Source organism: Pteropus medius, unplaced genomic scaffold (assembly GCF_902729225.1).
Source record: "Pteropus medius unplaced genomic scaffold, Ma_sr-lr_union100, whole genome shotgun sequence".
In the NCBI taxonomy this organism is placed as follows: Eukaryota; Metazoa; Chordata; class Mammalia; order Chiroptera; family Pteropodidae; genus Pteropus; species Pteropus medius.
In genome coordinates this window covers 3484818-3501858 of record NW_024344378.1, presented here as the reverse complement: position 1 = coordinate 3501858, position 17041 = coordinate 3484818, and positions in this window count along the sequence as shown.

Below are 17041 nucleotides of genomic sequence, written 5' to 3'. Positions count from 1 at the left end.
CAGACACACGGGCGGCACACAGGTATTTGCAATTAAGACACACACACACACGCGCGCGCACACACACACACGCACGCACACAGACCATTCATCCTGTTTAACAGACGCAAACTGTGGGGAATGCAAAGAAATATTTGAATTAAGGTGTAATTGCACATTACGTAATATTTATGTATGTAAGGAAGAAAATTTAAAAAGGTTTTCAGGGAGCTTTATTTTTGAGAGTAGAGAGAGAAGCGTATGTTTATTATATTTATCCTTCTGTCAAACCGGTTATAATTTTTTAAAAGTTTATGTGCTAGGATGGATGAACTTCCCTTACCTGAAAAATTTCATTATCTACAACACTTCCTTTCCCAAGGTGCCAAATGAAGTGTCACTGTGTATATTCCGATCATTTATCTTTCTTTAAACTGCTTCTTATGTTCTTGCTTGTTCTAAGTCTTTCCCCTGCACACATTTTTTTCTCCATTTCAACCCTTTTCTTGGTTAAAAGTCAAGTCATCGATAACTTAGGATGAAAACTGTTTGCAGTAGCGTGCAGAGATAACCTGGTTTGAAGGCTCTGATTGATTCGTATCTGAAGAGAAATGCAAAGTGTGTCAGTCATGTCTGTGTCCCCGCAGAGCGGCATCCGGGGCCTCCTTAGAGCCTCCGGCTTTTCTGCTGTTACCTGTTGCTTCACAGTGTTTTATGAGGTGTCTGCTACTAATAAATGAGGAACAGTGCCTCGCGGTCTCGGAGGCCGGGCATCATCAGATCTGCTGTCCCAGTAACAGGATGGACACAGGATGATTATTAGTTTTCCTCTGGTCTGTCAGTCCAGAGAATCTCCATGAAAGGCAAGTGCAGTTGCCAAACATTGAACTCTAGAAACGGACGCAGGTAACTTAAAAGTTATACTATGGATGATGTAACCCACTGAGACTTTGCTTTCCGATGGGGCCTTGCCTTCCAGAAATCTGGGCTTTAGGATAAAAAGGTGATTTGGTCTGAATCTGCAGGTCAAATTCTCACCACGCTCAGGTCACGCTTTTGTTAGAAGATCCGCCTGTCCTCATGGAAACCTGCTCACGGGACCAAGCCTTCAGGTGTCCGCTCGATCTCCAGTTTACTACGTTCCCAAGTAACACCAGATGATACCATGACACAGAGATCTCAGCCAGCAACGCTCTAACTACAAAATCGGCTCTGTGTGTATGTGTGTGTGTGTGTGTGTGTGAGAGAGAGAGAGAGAGAGAAGGGCACCAAAAGGTAACATCACACCACGGAAAGAGTTGAAATTCTGGATGCCTCTAAGTTACTCTTAGGGACTCATTTTGAGCTTCGACATTTTAAGAAATTCTCCATGCTTAGTGAAATAAATGTCAACTGCACCGATTCTGAGACTGTCTTATAGTTGGAAGGTAAATCTGAAATGAGTTTCCTATTAGGCTGACCCGGTTTAATGTGTGAAGTTAGCCACGAATTTGCGGTGGCCTGGGAGTGATCATCTGTGCTGGTCTCCCCACCGCCCCCGGGACTGTACCCCCCACCCCCGTTCCTGCGTCTCAGGCAGAGAAATCCTCACAGCTTCCTTCTGCTTATTCCCTGTCACGACTTCCCCGAAGAAGAGAGGAGAAAGACTCTGATTTTAAAGAAAGGTCAGACTAAGAGATGTTTAAAGCTCTTCCCACCTTCGCCTCAGGATAGTTCCAGTTTCTCAGGGCTCAAAACTTAAACCCAGGAAATGAAACTTCTTTTGTGGCATTTTGGACAATAACTAGCAGTGATCCAGAGGGATCGCTGCTGACGGCTTTGGTCACGTTTACTAGCTTAACGTGGGCTCCCACTGGATGTTTACGTCCTCGCCCCCAATTCACGTGTTGAAGCCCTAACTTCCAGTGAGGGGGCTGATCCGGTTTAGATGAGGCCCTGAGGGTAGGCCCCCCAAGATGGGATTAGTGCCTTTGTAAGAAAGGGAAGGCAAGCCAGAACGTCCTGCCATGTGAGGACACAGCGAGTAGGTGATGATCTACAAGCCAGTAGGAGAGCCCTCACCAGGAACCAAATCTGCCAGCACCTTGAACTTGGCCTTCCAGTCTTCGGAACTGTGGGAAACAAATGTCTATTGTTTAAGCCCCCCGGTCTGTGGCATTCTGTTACAGCAGCCCACACTGACTAACGCAGCTGACGTGTCTGGTCTGGTCACCTCAATTCTAAATCGACTTCGCCAAGGGAATGAGAGCCCCCAGTCCTAGATCGCTGAGGAGCACTGGCAAATGGTTGCTCACACTCGGTAAGGCTACTAAGATGCAGCTATGACAACATAGATGGCAATGCACTCGATAAACAGGAACGACCGAAAAGCGCATTTTAAAAAATTAGCAAGTGCCTGACATGAAGCTGGCATTGTGTTGTCAGCTGCCGTGGAGATGGCGGCAAACGACACAAACTTAGAACCTGCCTTCATAGGAGTTATGACCATCAGGGTATCAGATACTGAAAGAGCGATTTCATGGTACATGTGGGATAAGTTAGGAGAGGAACATTATGAAAGTGAGCAATCCTTGGGTTCTGTGAGCCATACAATGGTAATCAGAAATACTTTAGAAATCTAAAGTACAAAAACATCAAGAGCTTTGTACAAAAATTCAGCTGATGAGGAATCCAGGTGGGAATTAGGTTGATCCTTGGTTATAATCTTCCCAAATTAAACGCAATGTAAGAACACATGTTGGGATCAGAAAAATTCACCTTGGCAATGCACGATGCGAAAGAATATGCCTTAAAGAAACCATGCTACTCTCTTGAAAGAGAAATGCTTAATACCACAGGTGCTTTGAGAGTTCTCGTTGAAAAGCGTGCATACTTGAAAATTAAAAGTGCTTCAGGAATTCCTGTTACAAATGGGCAATGTTTTCCAATGCTGCTATTCTATCAAAACCCAGCCAATGGTGAGGCGAAGTGATTTTGTCCTTTTATTTTATTTTTTAAAGCATACGGTACAGATCTTTACGATGAAAAAAGATTCTGCAGATGGTCTCTTTTTAATTCCCTCTCAGAGTGACCGACTCTGCTACACCACCCCCCACCCATTTGTTTGACAATGAGATTTCTAAGACAAATCGTAATTATGGCTAACGAGCAATTAATTAGTGGTCTATGTGCCAGGCATGGTGCTAAGCCATGAACATGCCTTTTCTCAACTAACCAACCTCTTTTCTCATCTGTTTTATAGATAAAGTACCAGACTCAAAGGGTCTCAGGAAAGAGAGATGGGTTGGGGTCCGATCCCAAGCCTGTACTCACATTACACGTGACGTGCCCGCTCATATTTACTTAAGTTCATCTTAGTGTTTCCAGTAAACAATGTCGACATGCCTGATAGAATCGATGGAGGTGAAGCCCATAAAGCATTAAGCACAGGTGAACTTTAACAGTTGGCACCAACGCCCACCACTGAGGAAGATAGATAAACTATGCCATCCTGCCCGGCACCTACCTGCACTGTTCCTCCCGTTCAGGTCGTTGATACTTAACTGTACACATATCATGTTTTTCTTCCTGGCTGACAAGAGGTTGACAAAGGGGAAGAAGGCTCTGTGCAAAGGTGCTTAGAAAAGGAAATAAATATCGGGTCACAGTGGCAGAGGCAGCAGAGGCTTAGTCAGCTGTGAGAAAGAGGTCTTTCTTTTCAGCGTTATTGAGGTATAATTGACAAAGAGAATGCTAACATATTTAAAGTACGCAACGTGAAGATGCGGTGTATGTAAACAGCGTGAGGGGATTCTCGCCGTCGTGTTCATTAACACGTCCATCACCTCACATAGTTACTATTGGTGTGTGTGTCGCAGCTCTTGGCAAATTTCAATTGTTAGATCCTTGGACTTTATTCATTTTACAGCTGGAAGTTTGTACCCTTTTATCAATATCCCTTCATTTTTCCCTTCCCCCTGGCCCCAGGAAAATGCTTTCTACTCTTTGTTTCTATAAGTCTGATTTTATTTTATTTTATTTTAAGATTCCACATGTAAGTGATACTATGCAATGTTTGTCTTTCTCTGTCTGGAGTATTTCACTTAGCATAATGATTTCCAGGTTTGTTCATGTCGTTACAAATAATAGGATTTCCTTCTTTTTAAAGGCTGAATGATATCTCATTGTATACACGGATGTCACATTTTCTCTATCCATTCATCTGTCGATGGACACTCAGGTTGTTCTCATACAGTGAATAATGCCGCCATGAACATGCGGGTGAAGTTATCTCTTGAAAATAATGATTTCGTTTCCTTTGGGTATACACCCGGAAGTGGGGTTGCGGGATCATATGATAGTCCTAGTTTTAATTTCTTGAGGAAACCTCATTGTTTTTAACTAAATAGTGTCTCACCGGGGATATTGGCCTGAATTTTTTTTTTTACAGTGTCCTCATCTGGCTTTGGTGTCAGGGTGATGCTGGCCTCAGAAAATAAGTCCCCTCTTCTTCTGCTTCTGAGAAGAGTTTGAGAAGAATTGGTATTAATTCTTCTTTAAATGTTAGGTAAAATTCACCAGTGAAACCAGCTGGTATTGGACTTCACTTTGCTGGGAGGTTTTTGATTACTTATTCAATCTCCTTACTTGTTTTTAGTCTGTTCAGACTTTCTATTTCTTCATGATTCGGTCTTGACAGGGCGTATATTTTTAGGTATTCATTTCTTCTATGTTATTCAATTTATTCACATATCATTGTTCATAGTTGCTTCTTAGGATCTTTAATACTTCTGTTATCAGTTGTAATGTCTCCTCTTTCATCTCAGACTTTATTTGAGTGTCTTCTCTTGTTTTCTCAGTCTAGTTGAAGGTTTGTCAGTTTCATCTATTCAAAAAACCAGCTCTTAGTTTCCCTGATCTTTCCATTTTCTTGTCAAGTCTCTATTTCATTTATTTCGCCTCTAATCTTAGTTTTTTTCCTGTCTTCTATCAGCTTTGAGCTTGGCTTCCTCTTTTTCTAGTTCTTTGACGTGTCAGGGTAGGTTGTTTATTTGAGATCTTCCCTTTTTACTGAGGCAGGCATCTGCATCTGTGCATTTACAGACTATAAACTCCCCTCTTAGAACTGGTTTTACTATATCCCTCCCTAAGTTTCCATGTGTGGCGTCCATTTTCATTTGTCTCGAGATATTTTTTTATTTCCCTTTTGCTTTCTTTGATTCATCGGTTGTTCAGGATTATGTTGATTAATCTCTACAGATTTTAGATGTATCTGTTTTCACAGGAACATTTAGAGAGGAGAAATTAGGAATGAGTTTAACAAAACCATAATCACACTACTAGCCTTACCTTTATCGAGAAGTTTTAATGATGAAAAATCGTCTCATGTATCAATCTTATTTTAACGCGAGAAAGTGGCAGAACAGGCTCTGGAGAGAAGTCACACTGGAAGTCAGTGACGGCGCCACTACGGATTGAACTGTGCCTTTCTCCACGCCCACCCCAATTTATACGCTGGAGTCCTAACTCCCAGGACCTCTGATGTAACCATATTCAGAGACGGGGTCTTTATAGAGGTAATTATGTTAAAACGAGCCATTAGGTTGGACCCTGGTCCCATATGACTACTTATAAGAAGAGAAACTTTAGACACAGACACAGGGGAAGTGAAGCGGAGATGCAGGGAGGAGTCAGCAGTCTGTAGGTCAAGGAGAGAGCTTGGAACAGGTCCTCCCTCACAAGGCTCTGAAGAGCAACCCCGGTGACACCTTGATCTCAGACTTCTAGCCTTTAGAACTGCGGGAAAGCAAATTTTATTGCGTAAGCCAGCCAGTTTGTGGTACTTTGTTACAGCAGCCTCGGCAAGCTAATAAAGGTGCCAACTCTCAAACTTTGTCCCTTGATCCCTTGTGTGTGCTTGTTTGTCTACCGCTGAGCTGTCCAAAATGGCAGCCATTAGCTACACGTGTCTCTAGAAATTAATATTAAGTAAAATTAAAATACGGGTGTACCTGTCATATTCATATACTCACTAAAGACTGCTATACTGGACAATACAGATTTCGATGACTTGGGTCACCACAGAAAGTTCTACTTAACAGTGTGTATGAAAGTCAACCTCATTTAACCACACAGAATACCAGGAAGAGGGAAAAAACACAGAACCTAGTACCAAACGGAATACTGAGTAAATTTTTAAAACTTAGACTGGGAGGATTATGTACCAGGTTTAGTTTAGTTTATGCCAACACGAGGAACTGCAAGGAGATGCTGATGATGGTAGTGTGTGTGCGTGTGCATGCGTGGTGTGTGTGTGTGTGTGTGTGTGTGTGTGTGAGGGGGGCCATCCCTTTGCGAAAGCACGTTTTACCTTAAACTGAATTTCTAAGTCTCCATGTCTTCCAGCTGTTGTTCCTGATTCTGCACCCACAAGGCCCCAATTAAATTCCTAGTGTGATTCATTCCTTTAGGTGAGTCAATGCCTACGGCGTATTGCAAAAAATTCTAACATCCATCGAGCATGCAAGTAAATCCTAAATTCAAATGGCAAGGGGAGAACTAAACCTCTGTTTTAAATGAAAAGTGAAAAAAAAATGGATATGAAAAAGTCGGAGGTTTCTCAAACAGTGCTTTCCTGGACCATTTATGGGTGTTCATGCTCTTAAGTGAATTATGGGTCAGTAAAAGAAGAAATATTGAGCACAGAACTGAATGAGGATTGGGCAATGGGCAAAAGGGGACTTCTAGGTGGAAATTTTACTGGTGGATTCATTATCTCGGGCAACTCATAACATTTAAGTGAGCTTCCTGAGGTCTTAAAAAAGTGAACATTTCTCTGAGTTCTCAGAAAGGGATTTGAGTCCAACTGAAGCTGGGATGTGAAGAAGACTCATCCGCAGTCAAAGATCTACAACCGATTAAATGATCCAGAAAGGAAAAGAAAGATGTATGAGAAGTTAACACGAGACGTTAACGTGGAGAAAGAATTGTGGCTTCTCCCCGATCTATTACACGGCAAGGCTGTCGTCTCAAGCGGAATTTTGCCTGCTGGTTGAGGTTAGCGTCATAAACAGGTTGGGCATTTTAAGTCAAAGGAGCCAACTGAGTAAATAAAGCCATATCCAGGGAGCTTGACACACTTGCGAAGGTGAGCAAGGTTCTACCGGAGTTTAGCCCGCTTGGAGGGCAGGGTATGGAGCTCAAGATACGGTGTCGAAGGCAGGACTTCCTCAGGCCCATCAGTGTCCCCGATAACGCTTCTTGGGGCAGAGAGAACAGGGCGTGTGGAATTGTTCACCCAACAGCACCGGGGGCTCAAACCTCTTCATCCTAATCGAGAACCTCCGAAACTAGAAGGGTTTTCTTCTAGCTTAACTAGCTAGATTATATTTTTTAAAACTCTATAAACTCGATAGATTATGCTGACATCTCTCTCTGAGATGGTGTTCAGTCATCTTCCCCAAATAACTATCCAGAGGAGTTTCTGAAATTCTGCCATGACCATTCTTCCATCCGGGCATTCGTGGGCACCTGTGTGTGTATTCAGCCAAGGCTGAATTAGGGCCTGCGAGGGGGTTGCCCTCTGCCATGCCCTGGTGAGCCAGCTGCTGCATCCACGGAGTTTACCAACTGGAAGACAGCTGGGCGTCACACAAGCGACTACTTGAATTATTTAATTAAAATTTGCATTGTCTTGCAAAACAGAGGATGGAGTTTCATAGGATGGCAATTCAAGGCACGTCTTCTAACCTGGAGGTCAGAGAGATTTTGTTGAAAGAAGGGACATCATAAGCTGGAATTTGAAGGATGAATGAAAGTTGGTATTGGTTACAATCTTTAAAAAATTATTCGACGTGATTCTCTAGCTGATGGGAATGTTACAGAAAGCAAACTGTCCTGTCGCCAAAGAGTCGAATAACGTATTTTCTTACATTCGTTGCCCTGCTAAGCCAGGAGGGAAGGTTTGGGTAGAAAAACATTTATCCACTGAACAGATCTGAACAGCGAGACTTGCTTTCTAACCCCAAATAGAGGTTTTCGGAGTTTTACGTGAAAGTGGTATTAAAATAGAAGCGTTATTGGTAATATTAACTTGAAAAAAAACTGTTATATGTCTTCATAACTTTATTTCTGGGCCCATTTTTTTTTTAATTGACTACATTTAAAAAATACAGCTCTTAAGAAAAAGCAGCATAGAACATGCCAAAGGACAATTACCCCAGGCACAGGTAAGCATGGGGAAGGGTCCTTCATGGCCTTCGAGCTCCATCACTTGATAGGTAAAGCGTCATTTGATTTGAAAGCTACAGGAAACGGGGTGGGAGGAGCACTATGAAGACACAGCTCTCTCTGCCCTGGTCCTGGGCGACTCTGACTATCACACGTCTATTTTAACATTGTCTATGGACAGGTCGGAACCAACAGTGACTCAAGTGAAAGAATCGTTGCTTCTCAGAACATTTAACCCACCACAGTAACAGTGAAAACAGATACAGATTCATGTACGTTTCTGCGTCTTACGTGTCTGTACATAACTGGGTTGATAACTTGGGACCACATGGAATTCTGAACGTTCTGGAACATTCTAATTCTGGCACATTATGTGCCATCTACCAGATGAGAAGAATATCAGAGCCTTTAGGATGACAAATTCCCTTATGACATCGTCACTGCACTCCCATCTGGGCTCACCTCCACCAATGACTGTCCTCTGTAGTCTATGCAGTAGCCCCACCGAAGGACGGCTTTGCGAGGGGACCAGGCTCTCTCCATCCTCAATGCCTCAAACCCTAAAATGGAGCCACTGACGCCTTAGGATTGTCTTCTGACTGTAGGTTTCTGACTAAGATTGCTGAGTTGGTTTGCCAGAGAGGTAGATCCTCAGGCTCATATTCCATTTTTCAACTCATATGGCATTCTGCCAGATCTACCGGTAGCTTCGAGTGACCTCCACACCATCTCTTTTGACTCCCCATGTTTGACTGGCTGTGCTTGAGCATCCCAGACACAGAGATGGACGCTCCCCTTAAAGACTGTTGTTCCATATTCTTTTTCACACAATATCAGGTGAGATGCAGCCACTACCCCAATTATTCTGCCAGTTTCCCTTCATGATGCTTGACCACTACTCGGTGAGAGAATGGATTTCACTTTTGTGAAGGCAGCACACAGACAGTGTAGTGGCCTTTGTCACCAACGGTACAAGAGGCATGGCAGACCTCCCCTTAAGGAACCGGTGAGGTAAGAACATCAACTGCCAGCCACAGTGACAGCCACGGCCAGACATTCGACCGGGGGAAAGAACAAGCAAATAGGCAAAGATGTGGAACACTTTCTACATGGTCGGCACTGTTAGGCGATCGCTCACGCCTCATCACACCATCCTCTCAGCTCTTCAGGTACATGGGAAGAAACTCAAGCACGAGGGAGTTGAGAAATTAAGCTGTCCGAAGTCACACAGCTGGTAAACGGGCCTCCTCTGTGGAGGTGCCCCAACTCTCAAGCTGGGGGAGCCCGGAAATGACCAGCTGTGAGGTGCTGGGACATACCCTTTTAACTCTGATTCACATGTGAAGTAGAAAAAATAAATAAAACAAAAGAAAAAAATCTAGCAGGGAAAACATCCGGCTCTCCGGTCGTCATGGAGACCGACTATTCAGCACTGCAAAGCCTTTAAGGGGAACAGCAGGAATCGGGGCTTCTAACTTCCAGGAATTGTATTCGAGGAGGGTTTTGACTTCCAAGTGTTCTGAAGAAAAATGGGGGTGCGGGGTGACAGATTTACACTCATTTCCTGGTGTAGAAAATGTGCGTTGCAAAGCGTACCCCCCTGAATTATATCTCAAGCTTTGTTTCACCCCCCCAAATGAAGCAAGTTTCCTTTCCTGTGAGATATATATACTGTGTGTGGAGAGAGAGAGACAGAGACAGAGAGAGAGAGAGAGAGACAGAGAGAGACAGAGAGACACAGAGAGAGAAATCAGTCTATAGAAGCAAACATAAAACAGGGAAAAGACTAAAGAGAAAAAATTAGTTTGTCTCTACAAGAAAACAGTCTTTAGAGGAAACGAATTTGAATCAGAAGTGAACCGCCACCCTCATCCTTGGCGACAGCACCTGCGCTGCTTGTGAAGCATCCGTTAAAAGCTGAGACACCACTCTTGAAACTGTAGGGTCGCAGACTCGCAGAGGGCGGCTACGTGAGCAGGGGGAGGCCGAGGGCGGAGCGCACCCCCAGACTCCTGTTCTGGGAACTGGGGCTTAAGACGAGAGTGGAGTTCGGGCAGCAGCGGCGAATAGTCCAGCAAGATCCAGAAAATAGGGCCAGGAGTGAAGTTACGCTGGAGACAGAGCATCAGTGGCCAGGATGGTGACAAAGTGTTGAAAGCCGGCGGGGACGAAGGACCAGCCGACAGAGGCAGGAGCCTGGGGAAGGTGTCGGACCGTGGGCAGAAGACGGCATGGCACTGGCCCCCCGAAGCGCTGGAATGTGAACCTGACGTTTTTAATACCGTGCCCAAGTGGTAGCTCGTGTTGGGGGGCCACGTCGACAGCAGGGGTGTCGGGGGCCAGCAAAGCCTTCCTTTTACAGAAGGGGAGGCAGGGAGCAGGGGAGGCAGACGGGTCTGTTGAGCGCACACAGGAAGTGAGGGAGCCGAAACCACAACTCAAGTCACTGCCATCTTCTTGGCTATTTTGATAAAAATAGCTACTGACTAGCACACTGTTTTCAACCCAACGTCAAGGCTGCCTGGTGTCATTCTTTATTTTATTGTTCCATTTAAATTCATTGATAATAGGAAGAAGCAGGTGTTTCCAGCAATCATCAGCTTCCTTGAAATCAAGGAACCACTGTTTATACACCGAACACTGTTGTCTGAGAATTCGTTGAAAAACAATCAGTGAACCGACTGTCGGTATTAGGCACTTGCGACGGGCAATAAAAACAATGATAACTAGATTAATTTACATTCCATATGTGATGCACTTCCAAACTTTTTAGGACGCTAGGGAAGAGAGTGAGAAGAATACGTTTTCAGGAATGAAAATAAATTAATATGCAAAGAAAGACAGCGGGACACGTGGTTTTCAGAGAGGCGCACAGGCGAAGCGCTAACCCACAGAAGGCAAACGGCAGGGCAGACGTCGCGTGGAGGTGAGAAGTTGCACGGAGGAACAGGAGATGGATGATGACTAGGAGACTCCGCTAAAAACGCAGAAGAGATTTTCTTATGAAAACGACCCTAAATCGGGGCTTTCCTCCTCGTCTCCTGAAAAAGCAAGCAAAAGCAACTGGGAGAATTTTCTAAATCCTGCCAATTTCACAGTCCATGAAATTTAGATGTCAGATAATCTGCAGGCTTCCCGAACCTGTAGGGGCTTCTGGAAGCCCAAGATTAGGCAGAAGCAGCTGGGAGGAAATGAAAATATGGAGTTCGAAGAGGGGCGAGCGGAACCCTGAGAAGCCCGTGTTAGAAGGAGGTGCCAAAAACACTGTTTCTGATACGGCGAGAGGTTTATCTCACGTTCACAAAAATGGACGTGCTGTACCAGAGTGAGGACAGCCGATGGGAGAAGCCGTGATGGGCCCGGTCTGGTTCAGACATGCAGAGGGAAATGGAGCTATGAACTCACATGAGAAACAACATTTACAGGGGGCAGTCAGTGTTTGCAGCAGTGAAGAAGCAGGCCCTTTGCTGGGCAGCCTGGGAAATTTCCCTGTTTCACATTCACTTATAGAAATGTTCTTCTAATAACTGGGTCACGAAATGTCAACTTTTCAATGATCGTTAATAAAAAAAAATTATAAATGAAAGAGTAGGAAAGATTCCAACTGATGCAGAACACTAATAAAAATGGTGTCACTGAGCAAAGAGAAAGTGTGATCAAATATTTTGCCATGATTTTAAGGAGGTTAATGAAGAAATCGCTTCTAAGAGGGAAGACTACGAAGTAGAAATTTAAGAACTTCAGGAGAATATAGTGAAACAACTGTGGATTATAAAACACGAGTAGACAGAACTCAGAAAAGAAATAGAAGGAAAACGTTAGAAATGAAAAAGACATCCAAAGATCACAAGAAAAAATCAACACTGTGAAAAAGACAGAAAGGGTCCTAAAAGAATCTAAAGAAATTCCTAAAGACATGAAAAAAATAGAATAAAATAAAATAGTACCAAATATTTTCAAAGCATTAGCGAGAAAATGACAGATACAAAAAGCAATGTAGCTCTAACCTAAATAAAACCGAAATCCCTAAAGAGGATGCAAATTGAACAAATAAGCAAAGGTATCATTTAAGTAAAAGGAAAGACATAAGTCTTCACACCGAACAGGCATAACAGGAGCCAGAAAATTCTGATTCGAAACAGTCACATCGAAACATAATCTAGTAAAATTACTGAACTTTACAAAAATGAAAAATGATGTCGCTTAAAAAGAACAACATTCAGCACCAGAAGACCATGAAGCGATACCTACGAGCTACGTTAGAAAACGCTGAGCAGAAGCTTTCCATCAGACTAAGCGCTCTCTCTGTTGTGAATACGGAACACCAGTTTTGGACACGCGAAATCTCCAATAACGTCGTTCCCATAAGCTTGCGCAGGAATAACTAAAGGCCGAACTTTATTCAACTCAGGGATGATGGAGAAAACTACAGCAAAAGAGCTCACGGTGATGCATGAATATATCGAATTGTATAAATAATGTTAAAATGGTGGGACAGGATCAGATGTAAATGGGACATGCCCAGACACGGTACAAACGTTGTCACTAACCGCAATGGGAGGGAGACGAAGAGGAAAAGAATGAGCGAAGTAGAGTAGGTTTGCTGATCGCCTCGTCTAGATTAGCTGGGAACCAAAGGTATTATTTAAAGCTCACAAGCCGGGAAACAGGAACGTTAGCATATGTAATAACAGGTGGTCAACACCAAGAAGGGTGATATTCTTAAGCGAGATTGGGTCATGGAGAGTGAGGAGATAATAATAGTTGTGGCCTAAATAGAGTTTTCCTGATACTATGGAAAGTTGCAACCATAAAAGTAACCCGCCATTAAAACAAACTAAAAAATAAATCAAATTAAATTAATCCCTGTATGGGATAGAAGTGCTAATCATCACACAGCAAAAGACTTTTTAAAAATCGTAAACACGTAAACGTAAAATAATAGGTAGAACGAAAGGCCAAAGGTAGCTATCGTATTAATAAATATGAGTTCAACTTATCTATTAATACAAGAGATTTCAGGTTGGATCATAAAATGAACTCAATGCTATGCTAGATGAAAGCGACACTTCTAAAAAAAAAAAAGTGCTTCGGAAAGCAGGAAAATAAACGTACGGGAAAGGTCGACTAGTCAGATGCAACTGGAAAGGAGGCAGGATCATAAACGCTGATGTCAGACTGGTGGGATGCAGACCAGGATAAGACGAGGAAAGACACTTATGACGCTAACTCGTAAAATCACAACGAAAACATATTAGCCCTGCACTAAAGTTTCAATAGCCACTACATTCGTGAAATGAATGGAAGTAGACACGAGAAGTAAGTAGAAGCAAACTAGTAGTAAGAAGTCTTAATTGACCTCTTTCAGTCATGCGGGTAAGTACAAAAAATTATGGATGTAGAAGGTTTTAAATAACGTTAGGTGATTGATATACATCTAACATTCTAGCCTGAAAAAAAGAGAATTAATATCTTTTTTAAATGGCCCTGGCCCTCTCATGAAATTAGACTATACACTGGGTCACAGAAATATCCTGAATAAATCTCTTAAACTCCCAAGAGTATAAGCAATATTTTCTAATCCCAGTTCAGTAAAACTAATAGTTAATAAAACTGGATAAGTAAAAGGTCTTCAAACCTGAAAGTAATTTTTAAAAGCCCTATCTCTTGAATAATTCTTGAATAAAAGAGAAAATACAAGTGAAAATTATAAACTGTCTAGATACACTCTGTCTAACATGGTTGACACTAGCCATGTGTGGCTGGTTAAAATTAAATTAAATTAAATTAAATTGAATTAAATAGAATTTCTCGCATATACTAGCCATATTTCAAGAGTTCAATAGTTACAGATAGCTACCACACTGGATGGCACAGATACAAACCATTTCCATTACTACAAAAAACTCTATTGGATATCACTGGTCCAAAATATAATTAATATAATATAATATAATATAATATAATATAATATAATATAATATAATTAATATAATTAATATAATTAATATAATTCTCACTACATGTGAGAATATATGGAGTATAACAAAGCAGTGCACAGTACAATCTTCGTAACATAAAAAATGTCAAAAATGAGGGAAAACAGACACATTTTGTATCTTACTCAAAAAATTAGCAAAAGACCTACACCAGCCTTTAACAAAAATACAAGCAAAGTTTAATAAGTTAGGAAACAGAAAAATAATAGTGCCGATACATAAATTCAAAAAATGTTTATAAAAAAATTAAAATTACTGGAAAATGTAATTTTTACAAAGGGTAAAATTTCAATATAGAAAATAAGGGATGGAATTGAAAGAATTATTATCAAGTGACGCTGAGGCTAGAAATTCAAAGATGATTCAATATTAGGAAATCTACAAATAAAATTTATCACATTAATAGAAAAATCATATGATTAGTTTCTCAAAAGGCATTTAAAAAACTGAATAACGATTTATGATGAAAATACTCAATAAAGTAAGAATACATGGATGTCACTTTAACTTGATAAAAATATATGTATTTGAGTTCAAAAGCCAGCACTAGAGATATTCCCAATAAATATCAGAATCAAATCAAGAATTTCCACCGATATCATGATGATTTAATATTTTGCTGTAGAATTAAATAAGAAAATTGAAAAAGGAAGAATTTAGAGTTTAAAATGGAACAGAAATTGTAAAATCATCACTATATGCAGAAGACAATAAACCTGAATATTTGGAAAACTAAAAGAACCAATTAATCAATTTTAAAAACCATAAGAAAATGTAATAAAGTCATAAAACACAAAACTATTATGTAGAAATCGGTAAATTTCATTTATATTAACACTAGCCAGTTAGAAGATAGAATGAAAGTGAAGACCACTTTTACAATAATCCGAAGATAAAACAGAAATAAACTTAATACGAAATGTGTAAAATAAAGGGGAAGAAAACTTTAAAACATCTTTAGTCCCTTTGGGCTGAAATAGCAAAATATCACAGATGGTGTGGCTTCTAAACAACAGAAATTTATTTCTCACAGTTCTGGGGGCCCCAAGTCCAAGATTGAGAGAGCAGCAGATTCGGGGTCTGGCGAGGGCCCCCTTGCTGGTTCACAGATGGAGTTCTCACTGTGACCTCATAGAATGGAAAGGGGCCAGAGAGCCCTCTGGGGTCTCTTTTATAAGGACACTAGTCCCATCATGGGGCTCCACCCTCACGACCTCATCGCCTCCCACAGGCCCCGCCTGCAAACACCATCACACCGGGGGTCAGGTTTCAACATCTGGAGCTTGGAAGGACACAAACATGCAGTCTCTAGAAAGCACACAAAGCGGAAGTATACTCTTAGACCAGCCATTATACTTCTGGCCACTTACCCCACAGATGTCCTGGCAGACAATGCAATGATGTATTGCAAGATTATTAATTACAGCGCTGTCTATAATTGCGGAAGATTGGTAATAGCTGACATATCTATTAATGGAGGAACGGTTAATAAAATATGGGATATACTTCAATCTATGCAAGAGGCTTTATGCAGCTGTATAGCAGAATAAAGGAACTTTCCAGATATTGGTATGGAATAATGTCTAAGCGATACCGTTATTTGAATCGGCGAGATGCAGAATGATGTGTGAATAGAGTTTTCCTTCTTGTGTTTAAAAAGGGAGAAAAGAAGCCTATTTGTTTACCTTTATTTGTATGCTTTCCTACTTGGGAAGTCCGCATTAAAAATTCATGACTATGGTACCCTGTAGATGGGTAGCAGGCGTTTAAATGTCTTTTCGCTATATTCCTTTTAATGTATTTAAATTCTTTTAAACTATGTGTGTGAATTACCTTTTCAAAAATAAATATAAAATATTTAGGAGAAATACTCACACGAAGACTTTAGGGAATGGTGCGCATCAGCCCAAGCCAGTTTCTATCACTGTGCCTTAACTCAGAATTTGCAGCTCGACCGTGAAGACCGCAGGCCGAAGGAACTTGGGAGGCTGCAGACGAACCACCCGAGACGCTATGTAAAATTGTTTGCCAGAAGCTGGCTGTAAACGAAAAACACTTGCTCTAATTTTCTGCCTTGCTCAAGGCAGGGAAAGGCTTAAACAGCTTTTAGGTGTCCCCACAGATGTGATGTTATTGAACCTTCCCATTCGACGACCTCTGGAACACACTTCTATCAGGCCAAGCCATCTGTATGTGGGTGCATGTGCTCACTGATCTGTTTATTCCATATAAATTATCTTCTTCGAAGGCGTAGGGAGAGATACATTTATTTGGACATCTGCATTTAACTGATTACAGGCCATAGGGGGGACGGCCTAGTTCTGTCCTTGTTCCTACAGCTGTGGGGCCATGATAAGAGCTCGACATATATTAGGAGCGTGAGTCACAAACCAAGGGGTACACTTGGTCGTTAATAGATATGACCGGACGTTTAAAAGGATGAGAGCTGCCCCTGTCCTTCTCTGCACCCCGAGCATGAGTTTTATTTCGGAAAATAAAGATTTTAACACATACCAGGACAAAGTCACTTCCTCGCTTGGAAAGGGAAATGCAGTTCGCGTGAACATACACCCATGGCACACCCCGAGGCCTCAGAGAAAGCGTGTGAATGGTAGAAATCCATCTTTCTTTGCCACTGCTTCAGAGGGCTGCTGCCACCTATAGGCACCTGTCAGCATCTGCACACGTGTGATGCCTGCGGGAGAGGAACAGCTGAGATTAAGAGGCTGAAAATGAGCTGGGGAAGTTCGGGGCCAAACAGAGAGCAGAGGAAACCGCCCCTCTGCCTGTGTCACGGCTCCTTCCAGCCTTCGCTGTCACTTACACTCGCCTCTGTCATTCAGAATGCTTAGGGC